The 15,881-nt window shown below is 40.7% G+C and overlaps 1 protein-coding gene and 1 long non-coding RNA gene across 6 annotated transcripts in view; both read left to right on the plus strand.

Moving 5' to 3' along the window:
* Positions 1–15,881, plus strand: part of CDK6 (cyclin dependent kinase 6) — a 228,620-nt gene that overhangs the window by 111,308 nt on the left and 101,431 nt on the right. The window lies entirely within an intron of this gene.
* On the plus strand, positions 8,069–14,086 carry LOC309665625. The gene is made up of 2 exons (XR_014266588.1): positions 8,069–11,477; positions 11,806–14,086. It is a non-coding gene; the product is annotated as an uncharacterized lncRNA (long non-coding RNA).

Raw genomic sequence — 15,881 nt, forward strand, 5'->3', positions numbered from 1 at the left:
TGGAAGCAGGCATTAATATCCCTTGTCTTTGAAGGACCTGTTTTCCATGCAGTGAATTCACGCATAGATTTTTTTTTTTTTAAAGCCAAGTAATGTTCCTTTGCTGTGCTACTTATTTGGGGCAGGAGGTTGATATGGAGAATCCCTTTGATTCCATGAAGACTACAAACATTGCCCTCAAAGCATTATATTAAGCCTTAAGTAAAAGAATCTTCTTGGGTCAGTATGCCATTTTCTACATATAGTCCATCTTTAGCCTCAAAGTGGTTCTCAGTTAAGGGCAACACTGCCCTGGGGGGAGGGGGAAACATTGTTGAGAAATGTGTGACGGCATCTTTGGTCATCATAACAACTTGGGGGATGGTAGTGGCCACAGGGAGGGTAATATTCTGCGCAACAAAGAATTGTTTCCCCAAATTCCAGTAATGCCTCAGCTGAGAAGTAGAAATTCAGGAGGGGAGTTGGAAATTCTCTAAGAGAGATAACTTGCCTTAGAAAAACATTCAGTTTGCAAAAGTGTTCTGCTTCCTCACCCTGAAAATACGGATACTAGAACCTGGATGTGTAAGATCCCATACCTTCCCAACATTATATACTTTACCTAGGGCATCAGAATTTTTACAGAGGATTCCTTAGAATGTGTCACTCTTGTTGCAAGATAAATCATTCTTGTTTCCTCTTTGCCCAACATACACCGTCGCTTTTGAGAAGACAGGACACAAGGTGGTGTTTAAAGGATAAGTCTCCGATTTGGGCTGGGTCAAGTAAGCCCTTGTGTTCTTATATAATCACACCAGAAAGGGCTGAGTCTGTGTGTTTCCCCAGTGGGAAGGGTGAGGTAGGCTGCAGCTTCCCTAGGAAGTAGTTTCGTATGTTGTTTCAGGGCCCTGGGGAGAAGCTTGAATAGGCTTTGCGATCCGGGCAGTCATCAGGGGAGCAGATGGAAGGAACCAGTCTCCTTCGGTACATTAATTGAGGGAAGGATGAGCCATAACTGAGACACTGTATTTTGATCCCCCCCAACTGGGCACTGAAAACCATAAATAAAAACAGGAAACCCAGTTGGGTTTGTTTTTTTTTTTTCTTATTAAACTTGAGGAATGATAGCCCAGCTTGTGCGTAACACCAATTAACATTCCATTCTTGCTGAAAGTTGATATGTTCAGACAGGAAAATGGAGACAAATGATTTCATACAGAAAAGGGGAAAGGCAGTCGTAAATACCTGATTTTTCAGTATCTAGTTTGTATTGCATACTCTGTATTTCTTATGTGACATAAAGTAAAAAATATTAGCAACTGGGAAAGACACTGGAACAAATTCAGACTTTATTTGAAAGAGTCATAGTTGGAACTTCATGTCAATAATAAAGAATATGATTCCTGTAGGGTACCGCATTAAAATTTTTTCCCACTGTTTATTTTTCTTTTTAAGGAAGAATCCATTTCTATAGTGATACATTGGTTTATGTACACACAGTGACACATAAAGGCCTGGAATCCGTTTTTTCAGACTGAACTGGTATTTATTTTTTGTATTTCTTGAAGAGAAAAAGACTACACTCCACTTCCTGGAAATACACATTTTTTAGTGAGTTATGTCATACAGGAACTGGGAATCAACTTGATTTGTGGAATGTTAAAGAAATTTACAAGTTAACTGATTCGAAACTGACATTTTGCAGCCAGGAGAAATGCTAATAATATAATACTTACCTTCCAAAGCCTGACTCAAATGTCCCGTTCTGGTACCCCCTGCAGAAATTAATCCCCCCGTCCTCCCTCATTGTTTCCAGAGTAACGTCTTATTAATGTCTTTCATAATACTGCTTTCTATCTTGTTTGTAATTATGTCGGGGTTTTATTTATCAGGCTGTAAGCTCCTTGAAAGAGTTGGCCTTTGGGGTAGAAATTAATTTAGGACAGTCATCATAAGTCCGGACTCTAGTTGTGGCTGTAGTTGGTATAACATAGGGCCAAACGACTCGGCTTGTCTTCATCTGCTAAGGGAGGGCTAAATGCCCTTAACTGGGTGCCTCCTGCGTGACCTTCAGGTGCCCTTAGGGAGTACTGGGCTCTTGCTGCTCAGTATACAGTCAGAGTGCACATGTACCCGTGGAGAGGAAGGGTTGTTTATACCTATTTCTCTCGAGGGTGTGGAATCAAGATGTGGATGGCTACAGTGAATGCCTTAGACCCAGGCAGGATGGGCCCCTGGCCTGGGTTTCATGCTTTAGAGGAGCCTGTGCTGGCCCTGCTCCTGCCTTGCCTCCCTTGATGGGGCACAGAATCCAGGGTGCCTGACACCCAGCCGCACTCAGGGCATTGGAATTCCCTGACTAAATGGGAACCGCATGGGCTCTTCTCAGTCCTTCCTCCTAACAGCAGATTGGGCCACCTGTGTCCTCACCCCATGCATAACGGGCAGCAGTTTGCAGACATCGGGCAGAACGGGGACACACAGACTGGGGTGGCCGTAAGCACCGCGTGAGGCCCCTTGTCCTGCAGGGAGGAGCTGGGGATGTGAAGGGAAGTGGGGCCTGTTACTCAATGCCTGGCATGGGTTCTACTTATCAGAAGAGTTTCTGTGAAACCCTGAAAATCAACTTCTGTGACCTGTATTGAAATAACTACATTTGTGGAAAACCAGAGAACAGGTTAGCGGGAGCTTCTTTCCATTGCATATAAGTGACATGTACAAACATGACCGATGTGATTATATAAATCTTTATGGCAGATGCATTTCAAGAATACACGCATACCTCGTTTTATTGCGCACCATTTTATTGCATTTAGCAGACACTGCATTTTTTACAAATTGACGTTTTGTGGCAACCCTGCATCACGGCGCCATTTTCCAACAGCATTTGCTCATTTAATGTCTCTGTGTCACATTTCGGTAATTCTGGCAGTATTTCAAACTTTTTCATTATTATATTTATTGTGGTGATCTGTGATTAGAAATCTTTGATGTTACTATTTCAAAAAGATTATGTGCTGCTGAAGGCAACATTTTTTAGCAATAAAGTATTATTTAAGTAAGGCATGTACATTTTTTAAGACCTAATGCTATTGCATACTTAATAGACTATAGTATAGTGTAAACACAACTTTTATAGGCACTGGAAACCAAAAAATTCATGGGACTCGCTTTATTGCCATATTCGCTTTATTGTGTGGTCTGGTACCCAACCCACGATATCTCTGAGGTCTGCCTCTGTATGCTTATTCAATAGAATGACTATACAACTAACTAAAATTGTATTGAGAGTCATTCTCAAGTCAACATTTCTAAGAACTTCCCGTGTTGGATGCAGTGTGTAGTGCAACTCATTTTTGTCTGTCAATATGAAAGGGAAGTAGAGACCAACCTCTGAGCGGGCAGGTTGGGTCATACCCAATCGCACACCCGTGTCTGACAGGGAGAGTCGTAGAAGCAGAGCCTGGCCCATCACCAGCAGCCCGACGATGACTCTGATCATCATGAAGCCCTATGAACAGCAGCTCAGGGAGGGAGCAGGTCTTGACTTCTCTGTTTATGATGAAAAATCCCTGGTTTTTTTTTTTCCTGAACTGACCCATACAGCATGTAGGGTGATACTGTTGCCATTGGATTTGGTGGTTTGGGAACTCCTTATCAACCATCTCATTTTGAAAGTGGGGAAACTGAGACTCAGACGAGCAGTTTGTAACCAGGTTAAGTCTGAATTCACCAAATAGATTATAAATGGCTTGGAGAGTACTAATGTTTATATTCTGGCTCTCGCCCATCATCCCCTTTCCCTTCCTCTTCTCCCCACAGTGGGATCCAGTACTTTAGAGGGTATCAAACTAGGTTCTGTAGACCTCTTGGGTTCTACAAAGGGTATGCAGAGATTCCACAAATGTTCAACAGTCCATTTTTTGAAACATATTTTAAGTCTTGTTAAAATTGTAATTAAAAAACAACTAGCTCATGTCATATTTTGACACAGTGGAGAACACTGAGGCATGAACTTGTACCTCCTGGTTAACTTATTATTTATGTAGACCTCAGAATAAAACTTCTTTTGCCACAGTTGCGAATACTGGAACCTCTCCTAAATGTATCATTGCTTAGGAAAAATGAAGTGTTCTCTTGATTCACTCCTGTGTGTATCTGCTCCCTTAAAATCATCCAAGTGCCTGTTCACGACAGCACACGCATCGTGCTATGCTCACTGTATGACATGAGACCACTTTGGGGGCCGTTCAGAGCAGTGCCGGGGTTGACGTTTTTATATCCAGATGTAATTGCCAACGCCCGTGCAGTTAGAACCAGTCACTCCCCAGGACAGCCCCCGTGAAGCCACCTGTGGTTAGAGAGGAGGCTGCACCTTAAAATGAGGTCATTCCTTTTGGGGCCTCAGTAACTTCACATGCTGGGATGAAGTCCAGGATCGGCCTGCCATAAACCAATTTCTGTTCTGCAGTGAACAGTATTACAGTGACTTTTCAGTGTTTTTTTGGAGGGCCTTTATACAATCATTAGACAAAGGAGAGAATTAGCATTTTTCCTCCAAATGCCTGTGCCTAACACACAGTTTGGAGAAAAAATCCACTTTGTACCATAATGGAAGAGTGAGAATATTCTCCTGTCTTTTCAGTGACTTAGTAAAATTCTCACTAAGTGAATTACATTCTCCTTCGCCAAAGTTCTCTTTTTCCATACTGTCTTTCCTATTAAAAAGACATATGTCTTCATATGAAAACATTTTCCACTCTGTAGAAATAATCAAAAGATAACAAGTAAATAGTGAACATGGGAAGACTTTTGACAGCTCTACAAATTATAAAAGTTCACTCAGGGATTTTTTTATATGGAACTGATAAGATTCCCCAAATTGCCTTATTTAAGATCACTCATTTATTTAATACCACAAGAATCACAAAAAAACAAATTGCTTACATCCTCTCCTTATGCCTCTGGCAATAGATGGTTTCCTCTTCTAATGCCAGCATTGGTAGCGTTTAGTAAACATTAAAGAAACCTTGTGGATTCAGAAACTTTTTGATAATCCTGGGGTAGAAAATTAATGAAATGGAGTTGTAGCATTCAGTCAACAAATACTGATCACTTCCATGAGCCAAGCACTGTCAATGAACCTGAGGGACCATGGTGAATAGAAGCGGACAAGGTCTCTGCTCTCATGGAGCTCATAATCACAGTGGGGAAACAGATCTTGATCAAACAGTCACACAAAGAAATACATAGTTAGAAACAGAGATAAGTGCAATAAAGGAAAGGGACAGAGTTCTATGAGGCCCTGTGACTCCGAAGCCCTCGTGGGCTGGGGGTCAGGGAAGCCCTCCCTGCTCACCCACACCGGGATGTGAGATGCTCACAGAGGTCACCAGCCCCCTACGCTCAGAACCTGCCTAGATGCGGGCCCCACGGATGTGCACATCATGCAGTCTGTGCTTATTTTCTCTGTTTCTGTTTGGAATAGTTCATTTTACAGCACCCAGTTGGCAACACCAAGTTGACAAAGTGAAGCAGGACCAGAGATCAGAGAACAATGTCATCTTTTACAGGAGAAAATAAATTGTTTATGCTTGTTTCCTCTTCGTGCGTGTTGTATTTACTATGGGGACCTGGCAGGGTTTGTGCCCCGGCTTGGGCAGCCGAGTTGCTCCCACAGAAGCCTGCAAAGGCTGCCAGTGAGTACTGAGTAAATCAGACCAAGAGCATGAACCGAGTATAATGGAAAAAACCCAAAGCCCTGTCGCCTCAGCACCTCAGTGAAAGTGCAGGACACACCTCAGAAGCCGAAAAGGCTCCTGTAACTCTCTTCCCACTCGACCTCTCCTTGCCATGACACAACCAGGTCTGTTTTGTGAAAACTTCCAGTTGCCAGTACATATTTCATAGTTAACAATGGAGTGTTTGTGCCGGTTTCGTTTTCACTTTCACCAGTGAGGGAAGTAGAGCACAATGGGGCAGTGCACAGGGCTGGGAACAGGACACGTTTTCTTTAGGATTCCCAGGACTGGGTACGTGGAAAATGCCAGAGCCAAGACAAACATGAAAACCCATCCAGATTCTCCGTTACGCATTCTCAGTGGCAGTAAAACACATTTTGAGTTGCCATCTGATAGGTTGGCTCTGCCTCTGCAGTAAAGGCAAATGCTGTTGACCACTGTGAGCATTGCTCCATGTAGAAAGAGAATGTATTCCATGCAGTACAGGATGCTGCTGTAGGTGTGCACGTGTGTGTGTGTGTGTGCACGCGCGCATGCGCGCGGGTGGGTATTTAATTGCTCCTAGTATACTTGTGAAGTTCATCAAACGACTGTTTTCCTTGTTTATAAAAGATAGTCATTCATTTGACTCACCTAATTCTGGCTCCTTCCTAAGTTGTCACTGTTGCGAATCAGTTCTGGACAAAAACAGTTTAACTGTATTGTTACCACCTGGAGGATGTTTTACTCAGAGCAAGGACAGGATGTTCTTTTCTTCCTCCATACATCTGTTCAGCCAGCTAATGTCCTATCAAGGTATGATATAGACAGGGTCTGGTTGTCACCTGGTTGTTTACATTCCATCCTACAGACACCCTGTGTGATGCCATTCACATTTCAGAATCTTGAGGCCAAGTTTGAGTGTAAAGACCAACCATTGTCTTAAGGTTGACGAGACCAAATGCTTTATAGAAGTTTTGCAGCCAAAGGGTTTCTCAGAGATGCAGAAGATGGAAAAAATTTTGTTACCTCTTCCACTTAACATTCTTATGGGATACGCCTTCTGTGCTTGGTCAGGAACTAGTCTGTCAAACTGTGTTTAATGAGATAATTCCATCTCCCCTAAATTTCCTTAACTCGTGTCCCGTTAGGTCCATTCAATGGAGTATGAGACACAGTCCTCGGAATTGAATATAAAACAATGTCTCTATAACTTGGATTTTTACATCCTCTTTAATTATTGGGATGTGTGCGCTTCTTGGGTTTTACAGGTGTCACTGCTTACTTCCTTGTACGGAAGGGAAAGGTGGCAGTATCTTCATTTTGCTTGGGCTTTGCTAGTCTCCTAGTGCAAGTTCCTGAGTTGAGATGTGTCATTGAAATTCTGTTACGTTGGCCATAGCCATTTTTATTCGCGCAACTCCAATGTTGTACTACTTTAGTGTTTCCCACAGTGCCTTTCTGGCACATGGTAGACACTTGATAAATACATGGTGAATGAATGAAATGAATCCTCATGATTCTCCAGTGCCTAAAGAATGAATTCCAACTCTAGCACGGCATGCAGAGGGGGTTTTGCAGTGTAGCCCCAACCTGCCCCTCCGTCCTGTCACTCCCACCCAGAAATCACCCCCATACACGTAAAGGCATATTCCTTATCATCTAACACAATCAGATTTCTCACTACTCTTTAAGTTCTTTCACAACTCCCTACTTTCACAAATGAATGAATTTCCAACTCTGCTTTTTCCATGTTGCTGCTGGGGGTCATTGCATCATCATTGATAAGCATCTAAAGATGCATTTGTTTGTTTGTTTTAGATTCAGCTTTCAGCTAAATCTTCCCAGTTGCCCACAGCATCACTCCCTGATAGTAACTGGAGCTCTGAGGGAGTAACAGTTAAACTTTGAATATCTGTCTGGGCAGCCAGTCCTAACCTTCAGATAATTATTGTTCTTCATCCCTACTTATTTGAGATGACAAGCCTTCCTGCACCTCCCCAACTTGTGCACTTACATTTTCTATATGGTATGTTTAAATTAAAAATTTTTAAATTAAAAATTAAGACCTTTGGGGATCTTTGAAGGAACCGTAGTGTCACAGGAAAAGGTTGAAAATGTCTGCATTATTGTTTCTTTTAGTCATTTTATTTAGTCCACTTGGGTTCTTGAGAAGATTAGGTACGTGTTTCTCTTAATCTGTATAGGTCTCTCCGAAAGTTCAGCTCAGACTTTTATACGATTGCTTTGTCATGCTGGATTTTCTTTCACATTGTATTGACTTTATTGCTAATATTTCAAATTTGTTTCTCAATGATGCTCTTTGGGCTGCTGAACGATTCCTCTTGCTGCTACCACTTTCTGTTTTCCTTTTCTCTAGGGATTGAAACACAGGGTGAGTAACATTGTGGCACCCAACATCTGTAAGGATACTTATGATTTTTAAGTCCCTCATAAATTTGAATGTTAAACTTTACAGTTGCCTTTGGAGGAATAATCTACCTTCAGATCTCAGGGAAACATCCAAAAGAAGGAAGGGGAAAGTGTAGGAAAATTTACTTTAGCACTGCTTTTATATTTATTTTGAAGGCTGGCAGCATCTAAAAGTTGGTCTGTAAATTTAACAACTCAACCATAAAAACCCCAAAATACAGGAGAAAAATCTCTACTACTTCTAGGTTTGGGTACTAACATAAAGTTACAAGATTTCTCTTCAGCCATTTAACAATTTTTTTTTTTTAATTTCTAAAGCTATCCTTCCCTTTCTTCTTTACTATTTTTTTATTTTGATGAATTACTTTTTAAAGGTCACGATGCTTTGAAATGTATGGACATGTTTTCTGAACACTGTTGATGGATTCCACGGTGACGCTACGGCTATCTGCACCTTATGTAACACTGGATGATTTCAGTGAGGTGGGGACCGCACATGGTATCAGTTCTTGTGGGAAAATATGCTTCAGTGGCTTACTGGCACTGCTCTTGGAATGTGGCATTTAAAAGTACCTTTTTACAGTGGGAAAGAATTCTGTCAAGAATAAACAGTCTGACCTTGTTAAATGGGCCAAAGTCGGTCTGTAACCTAGTTCCAGAAAACTAGCTTTTACTAGTTTAGAAAAAGCAGATGAGAAAAATTGCAACTAAAACTTTCTAAAGAATGGAAAAAGTTCCTATGAAGAATATGAAATAAGTTCCAGAAATGAGGGTCTTCATATATACTCATGAAAATGTCTTTACTGGACTATAAAATCCCATTTTTCCAGAGTGGATGAAAGATGAGGACTACAGTTCGTCAGAAAAGCAGATTTTCTTTTTCCTGGAAAGACAAGACTGGCTTATTGAAAGGAGCTGTGGGAGGGGCCTTGTAGCATGGACCAACCGTGGGAAACCAGCTGGCTTGGGGAGACAAAGAAGTAGAAATTGCCGCTGACTCCCCATTGCCCCCAGGTTAAAAAGTCTCTGGACTCTGTGCTGTGGGATACAGCAGTCTGTTCCTCACCTTTCTCTCCATCCCCTCTCTCCCACCCACCTCAAACCCACCCACACACACCCATGCTCTTGCCACTCCAGACCTCCTTCCTCTTGCTTGAAGGGATATGCCATTAGATTTTGTACCTCCAGGCCATTAGATCTTCTTTCTGCTTACACTGCCTTTCCCCTTTTCAGCCTAACAAACTCCTACTCAGTCTTCAAGACTCAGGGCAAATGCCACTTCCTCCCAGAAGTCGGCCTGACTCTCTAGGATAAAGTTAGGCACTTCTTCTGTGTATCTTTGATTTGCCTCTAATATAGTAGCTATCATATGATAATGTCTCCATGGGTTTGCCATCTATTTTAAAAATAATAACATTGTAATATTAGCTGTAGCATTTAAGGTAGCAAGACACAGACATGTGGTATTGCTCTGTGATTGTTTGTAGTATGTGTGTGTGTGTGTGTGTGTGTGTGTGTGTGTGTGAGAGAGAGAGAGAGAGAGAGAGAGAGATGAAATAAGAGGTTTCTGAGTAGAGGAGGTAGAGGGAGGCTGGCTTGGGTGTGGGTACTGAGTGAGACTGAGAAAGGGATGCTTCCCCCCAAACATTGGCTTTCCTGAAAGGTGTCACTACAGCCTGTATCTGCATCCATTTTGAAATTTCAGCGTCAGGAACAAAACTTGTTTTATTAATCACTTTCATTGCTAAATCCTGTGTTTATATTTAAATGATATTCTGAAAAAAGAAGATTTCACTGCTTTTACTCAGATGCATGACTGTCAAATATTTGGTTGGTTGGGTGTTGTCTGAGTGGGCTAGAGCTCAAAGATGGTGGTTCTAGGCACAACCACTTTTAATGTTAAACAACTAATCTATCAGTAATAACTTAAATTGAGGAAAATTTTTAATGAATTATAGTAAAAACTAGACTTTGTGTTCTAAAAAAATGTGTAAGTTAAAAAAAACTTTGTAAGTTAAAAAACTGTAAGTTAAAAAAAAACTGTAAAAAAACTGCAAGTTAAAAAAACTAAGTTAAAAAAAACTAATGTATAAAATAGATAAACAATCAAGTACTTTGCAGATGGGCTTATGGCAAGGTTTTTCAAAAGTAGCCTCTGCAATCGAAACTAAAATTTAATAGATTAAAATTCATTTTCTGAAGCCTTTCCAGGATTATATATATCATGTAAAACTACTTATTCTATCTGACCACTGTAGTTCTTACTGGTTCTTACATACAAAGGTAGTAAAAAAAAAAAAAAAAAGCCAAAATAGTCCATTGTGAACTTATTTTTTTCTTAATTAATTAATTTATTTATTTTTGGCTGCGTTGGGTCTTCATTGCCGCGCGCGGGCTATCTCTAGTTGCGGCGAGTGGGGGCTACTCTTGCGGTGCGTGTGTTTCTCAGTGCGATGGTTTCTCTTGTTGCAGAGCACAGACTCTAGGCATGCGGGCTCAGTAGTTGTGGTGCACGGGCTTAGTTGCTCTGCGGCATGTGGGATCTTCCTGGAGCAGGGATTGAACCTGTGTCCCCTGCATTGGCAGGCGGATTCTTAAACACTGCGCCACCAGGGAAGCCCCGTTGTGAATTTAAAAGTGTTACCATCCAGGAAAAAAAGAGACTCACATGTTCCTTTTGTACCCGAACACAAATTGGCCACCATCATCATGGCTTTTACTGGCATGTTGAGGTTAAAAATGTAGCACAACATTTAGGATTTTGACAATATTGAGTAAACAATCCATTGAAGTGAGAAAAGCATCTTCAGGTTTGAACTTTCTTTAATAATGTTATAGTAAATCAAAATATAATCTTTGGGGACGTCCCTGGTGGCGCAGTGGATAAGAATCCGCCTGCCAATGCAGGGGACACGGGTTCAAGCCCTGGTCCGGGAAGATCCCACACGCCAAGGAGCAACTAAGCCCATGAGCCACAACTACTGAACCTGCATGCCACAAGTGCTGAAGCCCGTGCACCTAGAGCCCGTGCTCCGCAACAAGAGAAGCCACCGCAATGAGAAGCCTGTGCACCGCAACGAAGAGTAGCCCCCGCTCACCGCAACTAGAGAAAGCCCGCACGCAGCAACAAATACCCAACGCAGCCAAAAATAAATAAATAAATTAATTAATATATATATATAATCTTTGTCTTTTCTTTATACCTATTATTCTATTTTTATTTCTAAAATGATTCCTTGATTTTAGGACATGGAACTGAAATACCACATTTAAATGCCATGTTGCTGCTACCATACCTATAGTATAATCCAAATTGTATTTTCCATCAGGTTTCTTTTTTCGTTGGTGGTTTATATACTCCTATTTTTTTTTTTTTTTTTTTTTTTAAATTTTTATTTATTTATTTATTTTTAATTTATGGCTATGTTGGGTCTTCGTTTCTGCGCGAGGGCTCTCACTAGTTGTGGCAAGTGGGGGTCACTCTTCATCGCTGTGCGCGGGCCTCTCACTATCGCGGCCTCTCTTGTTGCGGAGCACAGGCTCCAGACGCGCAGGCTCAGCAATTATGGCTCACGGGCCCAGCCGCTCCGCGGCATGCGGGATCTTCCCAGACCAGGGCTCGAACCCGTGTTCCCTGCATTAGCAGGCAGATTCTCAACCACTGCGCCACCAGGGAAGCCCTATACTCCTATTTTTAAAGGAATCAAATTTTCTTAATACTGATTATAGTTCACAAGTATTGTTCTATTATATTTAAGAAAAATATATTCATAAATTGCTTTAAATATCCAATAATTATAGCATCCATTTGCTTTGTAATTTTATTTTTAGAAACTTGATATAAGGAGACAATTTCTGGAGAGAAATTGAACAATTTGTACGATACAGTTCACCAAATTTTCTGCAGACATTTTCTCCGGTTTTTTCTCCAGCATTTCCTTCCCTTTGTAGCATTTGTATACATGATTCAGTCCCTTCTTTCAAACTCTCATCTTTGTTTAATCAATTTTTTTAAATCTGCATTCTTTTTTGATTGCTAAAATTATTTGAAAATTCAAACATTCCAGATAGGTAAAAAAAAATGATAAGAGAAACTTCTCAATAATCTTTCCTCTCAGAAAAAAACACTATTAACAGTTCGGTGAATGAACTTTCATATCTTTTTCTATTTATATGCAAGCGTGTGTGTGTGCAAACACAAAGAACACAGTGTCCATACAGGTTATTTTTTGTGTGGGGTTTTTTGTTTACTTTTGTCCATTTAATTTATCTTACACAGTTTTCCGTATCTAACATATAGCCTGTTTATTCTTTCTCTTACCTTCATGGTGCGAATATACGTAATAGTTTTACCTAGTCTCCTGGGATGGACCTTTGGGGAGTTTCTCTTTTGGGGCTACAGTGAACATCCTGGGCTTATATCTTTTCACCCAAATACTAATATTTCTGTAGGATAAGTTTCAAGAAAGGGCATTACCAAGACAAAAGGTAAAGAGTATGCACATTTTTTTTTCTTTTTTTATGTTTGGTTGTATAAGAAACTCCCAAACTGTCTTCCAGAGTGGCTGTACTATTTTGTACTATCACCACCCTCAGCAGTGAGTGAGAGTTCCTCTGGCTGCACATCCTCATCAGCATTTGGTGTTGTCAGTGTGTTAGATCTTGGCCCTTCTAGTAAGTGCGTAGTGGTATTTCATTGCTGTTTTAATGAGCATGCACACTTCAAACTCTGATAATGCCAAATTGTTCTACCAAAGGATTTCGCTTTCCCTCCTCGCCTCTTAACAGAACATGATTGAGCTCTCTGTCTCCTCTCTTCTGAGTGTCTCTGGTGATCACCTTTGCTGGCCCTTCCTGATCCTCTTCCCTACTAAGAAAGCATCCTGAATGTTCCCACCTCAGCCCTTTCACAGATCTCACCCAGGTCCACCACTTGAAGTCTCACGTCTGTGCAGAGACCTCCCAGTCGTCAGCTCGGCCCAGGGTCCCCTCTGAGCATCAGACCCTCAATCCCGCTTTTCCCTTCACGTCGCCACCTGGTGTCCCATGGGCAGCAGGAACATAACATGACCTAAATGTCACTCATTAGCTTCTCCTGGCCCAGGCAATTCTGCTTCATTTTCCTTTCTTTAGTTTTATTATTAGTAATCACCAAAACTGGAACCTCAGGTTTTTTTCTGGATTCATTCGTGTCAACATGCATTTGGCTACAGGTTCTGAATATTCAATCAGTTATATCTTGAATAATAGTAATTTTTAAATCTGACCTAAGAAGTCTGGAGATAAATAATTCTGCAATTAGTGCAGTTGCTCAGTGGTGTCATCTTGAGTCCTATAACCAATTATTAGGAAAATTCCATTCTCCCCTCCTCAGTGAATGACGTTTTCCCTCGTGGTCTCAAGATGACTGCTGCATCTTCAGGCATTACATCCTCATACAACAGTGGTCTAAGCAGTGAGTAAGGGAGCCGGGGCCAAAAAGGGTTTCACTGCCTTTTTGATCAGGGAAGACAGTCTTTTCCAAAAGCTTTCTTCAGACTTTCACTTACTTTTCACTTACTCCCAGAACTGGATCAGATACCTACCCACAGACCAATCACATTGCAGGTAAGCATTTTTTTTGCTCCCCAAGGAAAATCAGGTTGTGTTAGGGAGAGAGGGAATGTCTGCTCCGTGACCACCAACAATGACAGGCCTTCCCTGATCTAGGAAACTCCCCAAGGCAACAGGGCCACTCTCTAGGTAGAAACTTATGCTCCTGGTTCCTGTCAGAGGTGCACAGATATATCCAGTGATCGCTAATAAAATAGTTTATACAGTAGGGTGCTTTTTTCCTTAGTGCTCCACATATGTTAAAAGCAGAAAGCTTTAGAATTTTATGGGGATGTTGATTAGGCTAAGAATGCTGGCTTACTACTCTCACCAGGAATATAATACTTTAGGTTCTTTAATAACAGTAATTAGCAAACATTTGGGGAGCACTGGCAATCTACAGATAATCTACAAGTGACATCTCCACATGCAAACTTGATTGGGTATGTCAGAAGCTAAGGACAGTTTTTAAAACTGTGAAGCAGCAAGAAATAGTCTGTTAAACTAATTACTTTTTGAAGGATATTAATTTCATTAATATATTATTTAGATATATTACTGTAATATATCAATATTTATATTACAAGCATACCTCAGAGATTTTGCAGGTCTGGTTCCAGACCACTTCAGTAAAGCGACTATTACAATAAAGCTAGTCACGCAAATTTTTTGGTTTCCCAATACATATAAAAGTTATGTTTACGCTACACTGCAGTCTGTTAAGTGTGCAATAGCATTATGTCTAAAAAAATGTACATACCTTTATTAAAAAATACTTCATTCCTGGGAATTGCCTGGCGATCCAGTGGTTAGGGCTTGGCACTTTCATGCTTTCACTGCTGTGGCCCAGGTTCGATCCCTGGTCGGGGAGCTAAGATCTCGCAAGCCATACGGCATGGCCAAAAAACAAACAAATAATTCATTGCTAAAAAATGCTAACGCACGCCTTGAGCCTTCAGTGAGTCATAATCTTTTTCACTAGTAACAGCAAAGATCACCGATCACATAACAAATATAATAATGATGAAAAGGTTTGAAATACTTTGAGAATTACCAAAATGTGACACAGAGACATGACGTGAGCAAAAGCTGTTGGAAAAATGGTGCCGATAAGACTTGCTCAACTCTGGGTTGCCGCAAACCTTCAGTTTGTTAAAAAAAATGCAGTATCTGTGAAGTGCAATAAAATGAGGTATGCCTGTAGCTAGCTAATATATTTATTAGTTATTATTATACTTACATGTGTTTTTTAAAGTACTACTACCTTACTTTTAAAAACATACGTATGCATAAATCTGAAGTTGCCTCTACTTCTCTATTCTAACCAAATAAACCTAGGTGAATCAGGAGGCAAGCATTGTTCGACATGGGAGGGTCAGGGAATGCTTCACAGGGGAGGTGATTTTTGAGCCAGGTCTTCAAGAACGAGGAGGAGTTTGCCTGGCAAGCAAAAGAGAAAGGTGCCCTCTAGGTACAGAATTGGGAAAGAGCAGAGCACATGCACAAAAAAGTGAAAAGTACGTGCATTGATGCGCAGGGTGTCTTGGGAGAACATAATCAAACTGTTTCTTTGTTTTTAAGGTTTCTTTTTTTTTTTTTTTCAAAAGATCACTCTAATGCAATGTGATGAATGAATTGATAGGAGGCTTTGGCATAAATTAAGAAATTGCTGGCAGGGAGAACAGAGTGGAGGCTGTTTTAAAAGAGATATGTGATGAGGGGCTGAGTGAAGGCAGGAAAGAGAAGAGATAGAAACTGTAAATGGAGATACAGAGAAAAGTAGGGAAAACACATCACAGGCCAAAGTCTGATATGAAATTTACCTATGGAAAAAAAAGAAATAATGTTCGTTTAAATTGAATAAATATCAGTGGTCATAATTCTCTTCGTATTACATTGTTGTGGATAATAATGTAGACACATACTCAAGACATAGCAGCCAATATCGATGTAATCATTACTATTTTTATTGGCAATGGTATAAATATATATGGTAATTTTTCTTGATGTGATGACCATTTCCATTCAAAATGGAATAGATGGTGTAATGTAGAATCTGCATGAGACATCTCACTAGTAGTTGTGTGAATCAGAAATTTTCCAGTGGTTTAATGCTTCTCCCAATTGTAATTAAGATGAATCTGTCATAAAATGGCT

Source organism: Balaenoptera physalus (assembly GCF_965194825.1).
Source record: "Balaenoptera physalus genome assembly, chromosome: 8".
Lineage (NCBI taxonomy): Eukaryota > Metazoa > Chordata > Mammalia > Artiodactyla > Balaenopteridae > Balaenoptera > Balaenoptera physalus.